This window comes from Zalophus californianus, chromosome 2 (genome assembly GCF_009762305.2).
Source record: "Zalophus californianus isolate mZalCal1 chromosome 2, mZalCal1.pri.v2, whole genome shotgun sequence".
NCBI classification, from domain to species: Eukaryota; Metazoa; Chordata; class Mammalia; order Carnivora; family Otariidae; genus Zalophus; species Zalophus californianus.
In genome coordinates, this window is record NC_045596.1 from 124,709,429 (window position 1) to 124,723,501 (window position 14,073).

General features: G+C 38.8%; 1 long non-coding RNA gene across 3 annotated transcripts in view; it reads left to right on the forward strand.

Annotated features, from left to right (window-relative positions):
* LOC113925099 overlaps positions 1-14,073 on the forward strand; it is a 108,433-nt gene that overhangs the window by 12,863 nt on the left and 81,497 nt on the right. For 2 of the 3 annotated variants that reach the window (XR_003520910.2, XR_003520912.2), the window contains exon 2: positions 9,686-9,749. The exons of the other annotated variant lie outside the window; for it this stretch is intronic. This is a non-coding gene — a long non-coding RNA (uncharacterized LOC113925099). The remainder of the gene's footprint in view (positions 1-9,685; positions 9,750-14,073) is intronic. 3 annotated transcript variants of the gene reach the window in all.

Below are 14,073 nucleotides of genomic sequence, written 5' to 3' on the forward strand. Positions count from 1 at the left end.
CAGAAAATAAGGGCAGTTGACAGTAGCTTGTACTTAAAAAGATTTCCCAGTATAATTTCTCAACTGGAAATCTTCTCTTCCCTCTTCTTGGGCCATTCAGATTAGTAAATCTGAAAACATTGGAGCTGTATATAAGTAGGTATGTGGGTTGCCTGGAGCTCTAATGTTGCTGGTTGCTAGATTGTACTATGGGTTCTTATTCTGTGCCTGGATGCTCAGAACAGACAGATATCTTAGTTCCCGAATGCTTTTTTGTCCCTCAGGAGCCAGAGCATTCATGTACCATCTCCTTTTTTTTCAAATTTTAAGGCACCACTGTGCATTTTCTACTATTTATCTGTTTGCGTATTATATTCACAAAAAATTCTCTTTTGAATTTAAACATAATAAAACAAAAACTAGAGAAATGGCTCTGTACAAAAAAGCAAGATAATACATTCATGGACTCACCACTGAATTACAATTTCACAATTATAAATGCAATTTGTGATTTCTTTCCATATCTAATCACTAAAATACCCTCAAGGGTGAAGAGAACAGAAAAAATATATCTAGTACATCATCACTACTGCCTTTTTATTTCTTACCTCAATATTCAGGTGCCTCCTTGCAATTTCACCATTGCTGGAACACGTCACATATCCTGCATCCCAGCTGTTAATAATTCTATCATCAGCTTCATGTCTAGTGATTTAATTCAAAACACACCCTGAAGGTAGAGTGGATAGAACTTGCTGGTGGATTTGGACATAAGGTGTAAGAGAAAGGGAAAAGGCAAAGACATGTTAAAAACTGCCTGAGCATCTGGGTGAAATGTGGTACCCTTACTAATGTTGGGCACAGTGGACAAGCTGGAGGTGGAGTAGGAAGATATACAGAATTTTGTTTTGGATCTTTTAAATTAAAGACATTGAAAAAAACTATTGGATACACAAGTCTGAAACTCAAAGAGTAGGCTGTAGATAGCGCTTTCTCAGAATGAAAAGATTAAATCATTAAAGAGAGGAGACTGGATAGAGTCACCTAGGGAAGAGGGTATAGGATTGAAGAGAGGAGGTCTGAGGATTGAAGGGAAGAGCAGTGAACAAATGGCCTGGAAAGGAGCATTCAGGAAGGTCAGAGAGAATGACATGAAAGGAGGATATAGAATGTAAACCTTCCTTCCAAGAAGTTTTGCTATATAGTTTATGAGAGAAATGGGTGGAAACTAAAAAGGCAACATGGTGTCAAGGTTTGTTTGTTTTTTAAGATGAAAGATATTATATCCTATCTGTATGCTGATGGAAATCACCCAGTAAAACAGAAGAAATTAAAGATGAAGGAAGAAGCAGGATTGAATGCAGGAGCAATGTCTTTTGCATATTTCAGGAGGATGGGAATCCAGTACACAAGTGGAGGAGTTGGTCTCAAAGATGGCAGAGACACTTGATCCACTGTGATAGGCGGGAAGGCTGTGTATATGGTGACAGGTGCAGATAGATTGGTTTTTGTGGTGGGAAGATGGGAATATAGGCTTCTGATTGCTGCTAATTTCTAGGTAAAAACAAGCTTTATCAGGTGGGAGTAAGGATTCAAGAAGACCTGGTTGAGGAAAACAAAATGGTTGAAATAGTTTTGGGAGGTGAATGGACAAGGAAAATAAAATAAGGTTTCTGGATAGTACTGCTGGCCCACTTAAGACTGTGGTCATAATTTTGAAGAGAGACCAGTCACCATGGTTGTGGATTTTTTTAGCCTCTTTCTACTGTGAGGATATGTTTCGAACTGTGGTTGGTGTTTTGTTATGTGAAATTATGGATGGAAAGAATGGCAAAGGAGTTGAGATTTTTCAAAAGAATGATTATAGTGAAATACCCCAGAACTAAAGCTCAGTGTGAAAGGATGGTGGCAATGGGTGACCATGGTGAGTAAACAGCCCCCAAACTGAATTCATAAGCTTCCTCTTCAAACCTGACTCTTGTGTTTCATCCTTTCCTCAGTGATGGATCACCTAGTTCTGAGAGCCAGAAATCTGGAAATATCCTATATGTCTCTTGCTTTGCAATCCCAAATCAATTTCTATTGAGCTGATCATGTACTTTTCAAGTATTTCTCTTCTTTCCCCCACTTGTGCTTCCTATGGTTATGCTCTTTGGTCACTTACTTGGATATTGCAAGAGCTGGTACTTTAACTCTCCTGCAACCTTCCACTTCATTGATCCATGACCTGCAGTTAGCAGAATAATTTTTAAGATCTGATTATACTACTTCCCTACTTAAAGACATTGATTGTCTCCAAATATCCTCTAGAAAAAAAGTCCAAAACCTTCAGGTGACAGAAGAATAATGATAGTTCATGGGTCTCTGATAGCTACTATGTGCCAAACACTGGGCTAAGCACAAGAAATCTTCAAACAGCTCAGGGATGATTGATTGATTGATTGATTGATTATTCCATAGAGACATTATGTTACATGTAAAGAAATGGAAGGACAAATATATGAAGTGGCTTGAACAAGGTAATACTTAGAAGAGTGAGAGTTTGATCCAGGTCTGACTAATTCCAGAATGCGCTCTCATGACCACAGACATCACTGTCTGAGTATAAGCCTTGCTGTGATCTGACACCGGTTCCTTTGTCCAGGCTTGTCTGTCATCCTTTCTCTTTTCCCCTTAGACTGACCTTGGGTAAAGTCCTGTTAAATAATCTCATGCCCGCACTTAATGCATCCTCCTGTGCTTGAAATGTGCTCCCCAAATGTCTCTCCTCCTCAACTCCACCTAACACCCACCCTAACACCCCCTTCTCCTCAACTCCACCTAACACCCACCCTAACACCCATCCCTTGCTTGGACAACTTTCATGAATTGATTGAAAATTCACCCCTTCTCTGATACCTCTGGGTATCTTTTTCCCAACTTCCCATTCAACCTTCTATTATTATACCAATAATATTTTATTGCAGTTTTCTGTTTATCTGTTCATACATCTATTATGGGCTGAATTGTGTTTCCCCTGCCCCGGCCCCACCAAATTGATATCATGAAGTCCTAACCCCCAAGATTTCAGAATGTGACTACTTGGAGATGGAGTCTGAAAGAGGTGATTAAGTTAAAATGAGACCATACAGTAGGCTCTAATCAAATCTGATTGGTGTCTATATAAGAAGAGGAAATTTAAACACAGAAAGACACCAGAAATGTGGTCCTAACAGGAGAAAGATTTTGGAGATCATGTGAGGACACAGCAAGAAGGCAGCCATGTGTAAGCCAAGGAGAAAGTCCTCAAAAGAAAGAAAACCTGTCACACTTTGATCTTGGACTTCCAGGCTCCAGACTTGTAAGAAAATTAATTTCTGTTGTTTAAGCACCAAGTCTGTGATATTTTGTTATGACATCCCTAGTAAACTAACATCATCATCTCTCCTACTAACCTTCAAGGCAAGGTCTCATCTTATTTGCATTATTAGCCTTTATCCTGTAGACTCCTCCACCCTCTACACGTTTTTCATCTGACCAGTGTTACAGATGTTCAATACCACTTTACCAGATGAATGAAAACACAGGTGGGAATGCCTATGTTTGCACACAGGAGTACATTATAGACCCCCCGAATATGCGTCTGAATCTATTTAATATTCCAAGGACAGAGGTTGGCCATTTTGTATGATTTATGTATTTTTTACATCTCTGCCTCCACATGTTATTGAGGACAACTGTTGGCTAGTAAGAAATTAAGCAGTGCATGTGGTAAATAAGTAGAAACCCAATGATTCATTAACCCAAAATGTAAACTGATGTCCAAGCCTCCTGACTTTGATCTTCAGAGTCATCAACTTTGCATTTGCCCCTTTCAGAGGTACACTGATGGAGGCATTGTTATATTTACAGGTGTAATAAGAAATTGAGCTCCTTCCTTGGGTTTCTTAGTGTGGCCAGCATCACCATTATCTTTCCCTATCACATCCTTTCTTTTCCGAGTGAAGGGAAAAAGAAGTGTGTTTACCTGGCAGATATTTTCTTTTCTTTTCTTTTCTTTTAAAGATTATATTTATTTGACAGAGAGAGGCACAGCGAGAGAGGGAACACAAGCAGGGGGAGTGGGAGAGGGAGAAGCAGGCCTCCCACCGAGCAGGGAGCCCGATGCGGGGCTCGATCCCAGGACCCTGGGATCATAACCTGAGCCGAAGGCAGACGCTTAACGACTGAGCCACCCAAGTGCCCCAACCTGGCAGATATTTTCAAGTTTTCACAGTTCAAGGTAAAACATTCTAACTTATTGTCACCATACTTTAGCAAATAACAGCATAGCTGGCCAGGACCTGATGAACAAAGTTACATAAATATTTGGTGTACACTACATGTGTTAGAGGGATTCCATCCCTTATAAACAGACCTGCAATCTCAGTTGATTTGATTTTGTGGTAGAGGAAATGACTTCCTACCAAACAATTATTTCAGCTTCTAGAATAGCCACAGTCCCAGCCTAGTGAGAAGCAAAATAAAAATTTGATTTTTGCATTTTGTAGGCTGCAAGTCTTGCTAAACCCTGAGGACCTTTAAAGGACTCAAATTGGATTTTGAACCACTTTTTTTTAAACTATATCTTCCTTTTTCCTTAATTGTTTATCTAAAGTCACAGGACTTTGTTTCTTCACCAGGACATTTCTGACAGGGTTTAATAACTTTAGAATGACCTGAAGCAGCCCAGTGAACACAGTTTTTGTAATAATTAAAATGACTACTAAGTGTGATCTTGATCTTCTTTCCAGAAGTTGAGTTAGGGCTAGAGAGAAGAGCGCACTGAAGCAGGAAACACTTCTGTGTTCCAACAAGCCATTAGTCTGTGCTTGCAAACCTCCCAGGGCACTAAAAAGCTAAGTAAGTAAACATAGACTTGAAGCATGTCTTGACTCCCAATTCTTTTTGTGAAACTCCTCTACCCTTCCTGACTTTTATTTCCTGGTGTTCTATTAAAGATTCCTATAAAAATCCTTATACTGCAATGGTTTTTCCAACTTAAAAAATTTTTACTCAGGGCTCATGATTCCATATCCATCAGAGTTAAATTCTCCATATTCCCCATTCCGCTGTGGACACTTCCCTTCTCCTGGCTTATTGGACTGACATCTTTCATCCACTCCAGCTTTCCTTTCTCTTATTCCTTGAAAGAGAGCAGCAGGGGTTGTATAAAGAAGGGTTCAGAGGACCAGCAGCCAGAGTGAGTTCAATGATAGAAAGTTATGTGATTTCATGGCTCCATCAGTGTTTCAATCTTCATAACCTGAAACTCATTACTCTGCTTTAGAATGTACTGTCCTTTGACTAAGCTTTTTTTAAGAAACTCTATAAAGCAGACATTTGATTTGTATGGAGACATCTTACCTTCCTTTTTATGTGTACACAGAATCTCCATAAATTTTGCTGAAGTGTCCCCATGGCCTCTTTCCCTATTTGAATATCAGTATACAACAGAGAAGGACAAAGAGATTTGGCTTGTTACCTTGTTACTTGTTAGATAAAAGGCAAATCTAGGACCCTAGTGAGAACATAACTGAAATGGTTAATTTAATAAAGGACTGGTTTCTGTGGTTAAAACTTTGGATCTAGGGAGGGGAAGATTCAAGAAATAATTGGGCCCTCAATATGCTTATTTGCAATGTACCATTTTCTTTCACTCATCTTTTTGTGAAAATCCCCAGCTCTTCCTAAAATAAGCCCGTTTTGTTAGAAAAAGGAAGCTTTTTCAGATTGTGGGTAGCTTCAACTCTTTCTTGAAAACTGAGCAAAATGTAAACATTTCCATGTCTTCAACTATTTGATAGGAAATGCAGACCCCAAGATTCAGAAGAGGAAGGCCCCACCCAGCAAAAGAAACACTCCCTGTTAAATCAGAAATGGCTGGAGAGCAAAACCACAATGATTGCTGCTACAAGGCCATATGGATTTGAGTCTGGTCTATATTATAAAGGCTGAGGAAGATTTAGCCTCCTTCCAACACCACACTTCCCCCACCACCCTTCAGTCCACTGTCCTTGACTTAAAGCCAGGGTTTGCTATATATTTTGAAGCATAGTCCAAATATTCTCCCGCTCCCTTGTCTATAAAAAAGAGTCTTTCCTGGATAATGTGTCTGTGAGAGAGAGCTCACCCTCACATACAGTACAATCCAAGAAATCTATGTCACTGTATATATCCACAGTTCTTAACAAAACAACAAAGCCATGTTGTATGCAACACTCTTTCATAGGACAAAAGGTACTGGAATTTTCCATGTGGGCAGACATGGTCCTGCTGTTGTGGAGATGGCTCAGGGGAGTAGGGGCGGTACCGGAGGTGAAGATGTGAGAACATGAGAAGAGACCTCCACAGAGAGAGGCCAGGACTGGCGTATGTAAAGCTTTGGCCCCATTTTAAGCACAGCTGTGTTATAAATGTGATGAACTAGCATTTCCTAGATGATGTTCAGCCCGGGTCACAGGACAGCTAAGGTGGGAATAAAAGTAATGTTACCTTGGGCCTGCCCTCCCCCAGGATATGTATTTCTAAAAGTTGAAAATTGCTGATATCTGTCCTCACAGCTGCAAGGGTGCAGAATAGTATGAATGATATGCATTTTGTGACACCTGGCTCTTGGTTGCCCAGAATTGAGGGGAAGGGGATCTCTCCATCTTCTTCTGTCTCTGTCTCTCTCTCAATCATCTATCTCAAGGTTGATTGGAGGGTAAAGTCCTCAGGCCAGCTCAAACTTCCTCCTGAGCTCAAGAAGGTGGGAGGGGGTAGGGATGGTAGTGACTTTGACATAGGCCATTCATCCATCCACCCCAACAATCAGCAAATAATCTACCTAATATTTGTGTGAATTGCTGAGCTGTGGTCCAACAGTTCTTGGATTGCAAGAGGAGTCCTGGGGAGTCATATTCCACTGGAAAATTATGTTTGATATTAACAAAATATATAGTCATGCTCGAAAATGTCTGTTTGCCCTCTATCCCCTGTATAAACCATATATGATAGTTTTCTTCATAGATCACAACTCTACAGATTTTTTTCACCCCAGGATTCATGATTTATAGGAATAGAGGTCAAATTACAAGTGGAGTAACTGAATATGACAAAAAAGGTGTTAACTCTCAGGCCTCACCACAAGGCACGGGTGGGAGCAAACAGAACAGTGAACAGTGTTTCTACATCTCACGGGGCTGCCTTCCCCCTGAGAAAAACAGCACATCCTCTATTGATTTCCATGTCTTAATGAACCAGATGTAATTATAAATACAAGGGTGGGAGAGGCACTGAGGAAAATTGATTTTGAAAAGAAACAGACAACAGTTTTTGTCAGATGAAAGCCTCCCCCCATGAAGACTGAGTGGGCAGAGACTAGCAGCTAATAGGTAAACTTCCCATGTTTCTTGTCCTCTGCACACAAGAAAATTCTCTAGGTAAAATTAGGTTTGAAATTTATGTCAGCTGATGCTTGTTTGAGCCTTAAGGTTGAGCCTAACTAAGTGAAAAGACCAGTCCAGGGATTATGTAAAAATGTTCAAGTCAAATATGATAAATTTCTAACTTTCTTATATTCAGATAATGAGTGAATTGGCTTAGAAATTATGCTCTCACCAGAAACCCAGCCCCTTAAATAAGCCCTTGGTCTTAATGTTCAAATCCATAAAGAACTCAGTTTATGTGATATGATCAAAAGTAAGCACAAAACATTCTTGGCAACCCCACCTGAAGCAGCAAATGTTTTAATCACCTCCCTAACCCTCGAGATTGACTGGGCACCTACCTGATTTATTTCATGTGTCATTCCTTTACGGAAGGGACTATTGCAGAAGGCAAGGCGAGGGTTGGTAAGGGCAGATCCTTGGAAGACAATGCTCTGATAAAGTTGGCTCCTGAAACATTTGTTTCGCACCATTATAAAATTCCAGACTATAACATCAGCAACTGTTTCTGAGTCATATAAAAAACTCCACCCAGTTCTATTTATTTCTAGATGAGGTAAATTAAAATTCCCCCTCCTAGCTAACAAACTCCAATGTACTTAATCCATTTAATGTTCTTTACAAAATACATAAAATGAGAACAAAACATTATAGAAGACTGATATGCTCTCAAAATAAGGGCCCCTTGACAGGGTCAGAACCCAGAAGGTCTCATGGTAAGGCAGTGAAATGACACTGAGGAACTCATGGAAACTTTCTAGAGAATGTAAGATGAATTAATATGTTCTCTGTCATATTCTCTTTCTTTATGGCTTGAGAATCCTTTTGACAAAAATATATATGTGTGTGTAGCAGATTTTCTTTTATTCTAAATATAATGGGAAGGAATAGAAGTAACTGAGTAGAAAAGCAGTGGAATACAACTGACAAATGTAGGTCGTGCCAATGAAAAACATGTCACATAAATTTTTATAGCTGATAATTAGAAAAATGGAGTTTGCCCTCCTTTAATCTAGTAATTAAGATCTGACACAAGTAACCAAATAATCACTTTTGTAGAGCGGTCCAATATTAACTGAAACCGAGTTGATTTTAAAGCACACAGTACTTTCACGACCCCTTCAGAACCAAGAAAACTAACTTCCTCTTGTTTTCATAATAAAGTTGGAAATGAACTTCATTTGGACCTTGTCTCTCAAACCAATTCAACTCCCCAAAACTGCTGAGACGTGGGTCTTTTTTTTTCCACCACTTTCTCACCCTCTCGATTGTCTTTTATTCGAAAAGTATGATGACTGCTAATTTAAAAATTATTTTCTCAAATGCTTTTACATAAAAAGGGGAGTCAAAACTCACTTCTTTTGAATTTTGCTCATTTTTTTCCAGTCCTAGAAGTCTTCTTTAAGTCTACAAGAATCAATAGACTCTCAAATTAATTTTTTTCAAACTCCAACATCTCTTTTACTGCTTAACTCCAGACTGTTTGAAAACTTACTTTGAGGGTAGTTGTTTTTTTTTTTTTCAGTCCTTTACTCCCATAACCATGCCTTCCACTGATACGATTTCATTTCCATTGTTTGTCTCTCATGGCCTAGTCTTCTCCTTCTCTCTTTCCTCTTCTATCATTTTTTTTTTCTTTTTTTGGTGGTAGGGGTGGGGAGGAGATCCATTCTAAACATTTCCATAATCATTTTCACCCATTTCTTTCACTGAGAGCCTTGGGAGAGGCTGGAGTAGCACTGTATGGTATAAACAAGAATGCATAAACGGTAAGGAACAGCTTGTTGGTCTTTCTTGGATGAATGGGCTGATTCTTTTTAAGGCTGAATTAAATGCTGCAATTGTTAATTAACTCTCCTGATAAGAAATAACTCAAAGCAAAGCATGACTAGATAATGTAGCATTAATACCCACTCCTGACAATACAATATTAATCTCAAGGTTTTAGCCCTCATTGTCAAAAGCCTTATAAGAACTGAATTTATTAAAATTTCAATTCTTTTTCCTTTTTAATGGTTTCCTTTCTCAGAATATAGAAGTTACTGGTGACTAAAGTGAAAAAATGCTAAGAAACTAAGAAAGTACTTTTTCATATGAAAAGATTCTAATAGGTAGAATAATTTTTTCTTAGTCTGTGACTCATACTAATACTAAGATTCTATAAAAGTAAGACATGTTTCTTAGCCTTAATTCTTTAATGTTAGCCTGTGAAATAATCAATGTAGAATACTAAAGGTGTTTTTAATTTCCTTCTTTAGTTCCAATCTGCCTCGAAGGGAAGGAAAGGAAATGCAAAGATACAACATCTAGAGATGGAAGAAGGTACTTTAAAATAGAAAGAGCCAGTGTTCTTAAAGAATACTTAAGCATTACCCCCCCCCCCCCCCACTCCGTACTGTTTGCTCACTGAGGAAAGAGCCCACAGTTTATCCATTTTGTGTTTGGCCTACCTGGCATGTTGCCTATGACATTGTAGGTGCTCAGTAAATATTTGTAAATATTTGTTGAATGAATGAAATGACTATAAACATTAAACATTTTAAATGGACACAATCCTAAGTAGATCAGATCTGTGATTTATTTAAGTTATACTCCAAAGCACCAACTCATATTTTGTATAGTATTGGTGTTCGAGTCATGAGTGATTTAAAATTATTTGTCATAGACTATTTGTTCAATATCAATTTCCATCTTTCCCCAATGTACATGCTGAAAATCCTTCCTTTCCTTGTTTTCCAAAGAGCTGAGGAAAATTAGGTTAGTGTCAGATCTTATAAGGTGAATTTCACAATCATAGAAACTCAAGAGCCTTATAATTAAGTGAGAAGCCCTGAGGACTAACAAAGATAGAATTAAGATGATATGCTAGCCTTCTAAGGGTAGTTCTTTATGATCCAAATAAAGCCTGGGTTAATGACAGAACCTGTGTTAGGCTGCTGAAGATCTCAGCATAATATGTACACATCCCAGGTTCACTGTAAGCCCATACCTATTTTGCCAAGGGATTAATCTTTGTTGAGAGCAAAAGGAATTCTGAAAGTTCTAATATAATTCGAGTCACTGGAGTTATCAAGCTTAATGTTTAAGAATATGGGATCTCCAGGAAGTCTTTTGAAATGTATTTTGCCAACAGCAAACAAATTTAAACACTCAGAGCCTCATTTTTTTTCTGTTCAAAACTACAGACCGCATAAGGGTGGGACAACTTCTAAATTTGGCAAAGCTCCCTTTCCTGGTACTCGCTCCCTTTCCTGGTACTCCAGAAGCAAGTATCAATCACCCCAAACACGCCGATCGCACTAATCAGCAACCACATAATGAGTCTCATTGAAAAAACGTTAAGCTATTTCTTGTGTCAAGTTAGAAAAAGCTGAGTGAAAACATTCTTCTTTTGATTAAGCATCACAAATGAGAATTACATTTAAGCAAATGCTTTCTGTTAACTAATCTGGAGAACACACTGGAGATTAAAATTTTTACTGAGGATATGGGAAGAAACACGGAAAGAAACATGAATGTATTTATGGATGTGCCACCCTGGGATAAGTGAATATCTATCACAGCTAAAGAAGACAGTTAATATTTACAAAAGGGATATATATTTTTAAATCCAAACATTAATCCTCCAAGAGGAAAAGAGAAATATAAGTGTGTTTGACAGGCTCAAAAAACACCATTTTGATGCATTAAAAGCCCTTAATCAAGAGAAATACTAAATCAGGCATTCTTCCATAGGGACCAGTCTCCCTAAAGAGATCTGTTAGAATTCAAGGGGGTTTGAAAATTTAGATGGAAAAAAAGTACATTTTTATGTTCACTAATCTATAATTCAAATTTTAGCATTTGCTTCCCATATGAATGTAGGCAACCAATGACATTATTATTAGTAATATCAATGGCTTTGTCCCCAACAGAAATCACAGATATTTTCATAGTGCCATATTTATATGTATTGAAGATACCTAGAAATTTTCTTCATATCACTGGTTTGAAATTACAGCTGATATTAGACCAACTGCTAGATCTTGTTTGTTATTAACATTTAAAGAAGCATTATTTGTCACAAATATTTTCTTAATATTTTGACTGTTCTTATATGCTTTGTTCACTATTTTAATATTTGACAATTTCAATATTATTTGTTCCCTATTTCAATATTTGGCTATGTCAATATAATTTATTCCCTATATAATGTTGTGCATTAAAAACATTATTGGAAGCCAGTATCCTTTGACTTTACCAGTCTGCAAAAGGTAGACATTCCTAAGCTAAACTACCAACGAGAGTTTGGAAAAATCATCAACATATTTTATACATATTTGCGATGAACTTTTACCTGGCAAAGAAATTTCTTGGAGCATTCTCTACTACTTATATGTAATTATGGACTATGATGTGAGTTTAATGACAACACACTGATAAATAATAGTTCCTTATAAACTAATTTACTAATGAATGTTAGCTAGGTATATTGTTTAAGCAATAAAATGCATTGCACATTTTGAAAAAACAGAATATTCCTTCTAATAGATTTTTTTACTCACTAACTTTATATTAGCTACTCTAAAAACCTGACAAATTTTTGCATTTATACGAGGCAGTTTACCAAGCTTGGTCTTCATAACACAAGACTTTGGGAGATGATAGTAAAGAACTTGATTTTCTGAATTAAGAGTAGAGTTCTAATTATTCTATTTTTATATCCATTTTCATACTGCCAAATGGTGACTACACTTTAAAAATTGACATTGAGATCCTAGGTAGGACAGGATCGGTTAAATTCACTCAAGGCTACAAACTGCTGATAATCCGATGTGTTAATATTCACGGAGTTTTTTTTTTTTTTTTTGCATTTTAAAAGAGATTAAAAAGTCTTCACCCAAAGGAATTGATTGTAATTTTGAAACTCCAAGTACCAGTGAGCAGATAGAAGATGTTTTATTTTGGGGGGCGGAGCGAGATGGCGGAGGAGTAGGAGACCTGGATTTCGTCTGGTCTCAGGAATTCAGCTGAATAGGGATCAAACCATTCTGAACACCTACGAACTCAACAGGAGATCGAAGAGGAGAGTAGCAACAACTCTCTGAACAGAAAAGCGACCATTTACTGGAAGGTAGGACGTGCGGAGAAGTGAATCCGAGGCGATATTCGGGAGGATAGACGGCGGGGGAGGGGGCCTCCGTCGGCTGCTTCTGGCAAGTGATACAGCCGCGGAGCACAAAATCGGAACTTTTAGAAGTCAGCTCCGCTGTGGGACGTCGCTCCAGTGGCTAAGCGGGAGGTGGAACCCTCGTGGGACAGTGTGGTCTCAGGACCCTCGGGGTCACAGAAAGACCAGGGGTGCCTGAGTGCAGCAGAGCTCCCAGGTATCGGAGCGGGGAAGCCGGCTGCAGAGACGGAGCCGAGGTGCGGGCTCTCAGCTCAGGGTGGCCATAAACTGTGATCCGCGGCCCAGTCGGGCCACTGCTCCTCCAGCAGGGACCCAACAAGCGGCAGATCCGGGGAGACTCCCCTTCCTCCCCGGAGAGGAGCGGCGCAGGAGCGCACCGCAGGGATCTGCTGGGTTTGCAGACTCCACACGGGGTCGGGTGCCAGAGATAGCAATGCTCGGTCACAGGCCGGGTGAGCACAGAGTGCAGCCGGAGACCGGGGACACAGGAGTGACTGCTTTTCTCTGGGGGCGCACTGAGGAGTGGGGCCCCGAGTTCTGAGCTCCTCTGGGCAGAGATTGGGAGGCCATCATTTTCAGCCTGGTCCTCCAAAGCTGTACCGAGAGCTTACCAGGAACAAAAGCTCCTGAGAGCAAACCCGAGCAGGTTGCTTAGGCTGGACCGACAAGGGCGGGGCAATTCCGCCTCCAGCAAAGACATTTGGGAACCATGGCAACAGGCTGCTCCCCCAGAATTTCAGCACGAAAAGCCAGCAAGCCAAGACCAAGATTACTGATCAAGGAGAACGGGAGAACTCCAGCGCTAGGGGAATACTGCACATAGAATTCATGGCTTTTTTTTTTACCATGATTCATTAGTTTTTCAAAGTTAATTATTTTAACTGTTTTTTTATTTTTCTTTTTCCCTTTTTCAACCAACATCTTATCAATCCCTTCTTAAAAAAAACATTTTTTAGTTTTCATTTTTAGAGTCATATTTTATCCCTTCATAGTAGTTACCCTTACTTTTGGCATATGTATATAAGTTGTTCTCTTTTTAAAATTTTCAGTTACAGTTTCTTCTGACAGATCAAAATATACCCTAAATCACTAGTGTATGGCTTTGTTCTAGTCTCCTGCCTAATCACATTCTCTCCCTTTTTTCTTTTCTTTTTTTTTAAATCTTCTTTCTTTTTTCAAACAACCTCTTATCAATTCCTGTTATAAAATCTTCTATAATTGTCATCTTTACAATCATCTTCCATCCCTTCATTGTATCAACCCTTATTTTGTATATATAAGTCTTTCTTCCTTTAAAATTTTAGGAGGCACTTTTATCTAACAGACCAAAATATGCCCAAAATCTAGTGTGTGGCACTGATCTATGCACTAGCCTGATCATATTTGATCATATTCTGGTTTTTTTTTATTGTTCTGGTTTTGTTTTTATCTTTATCTTTTTTTTTTCTCTTTCTTTTTTCTTTCTTTCCCTTTCTT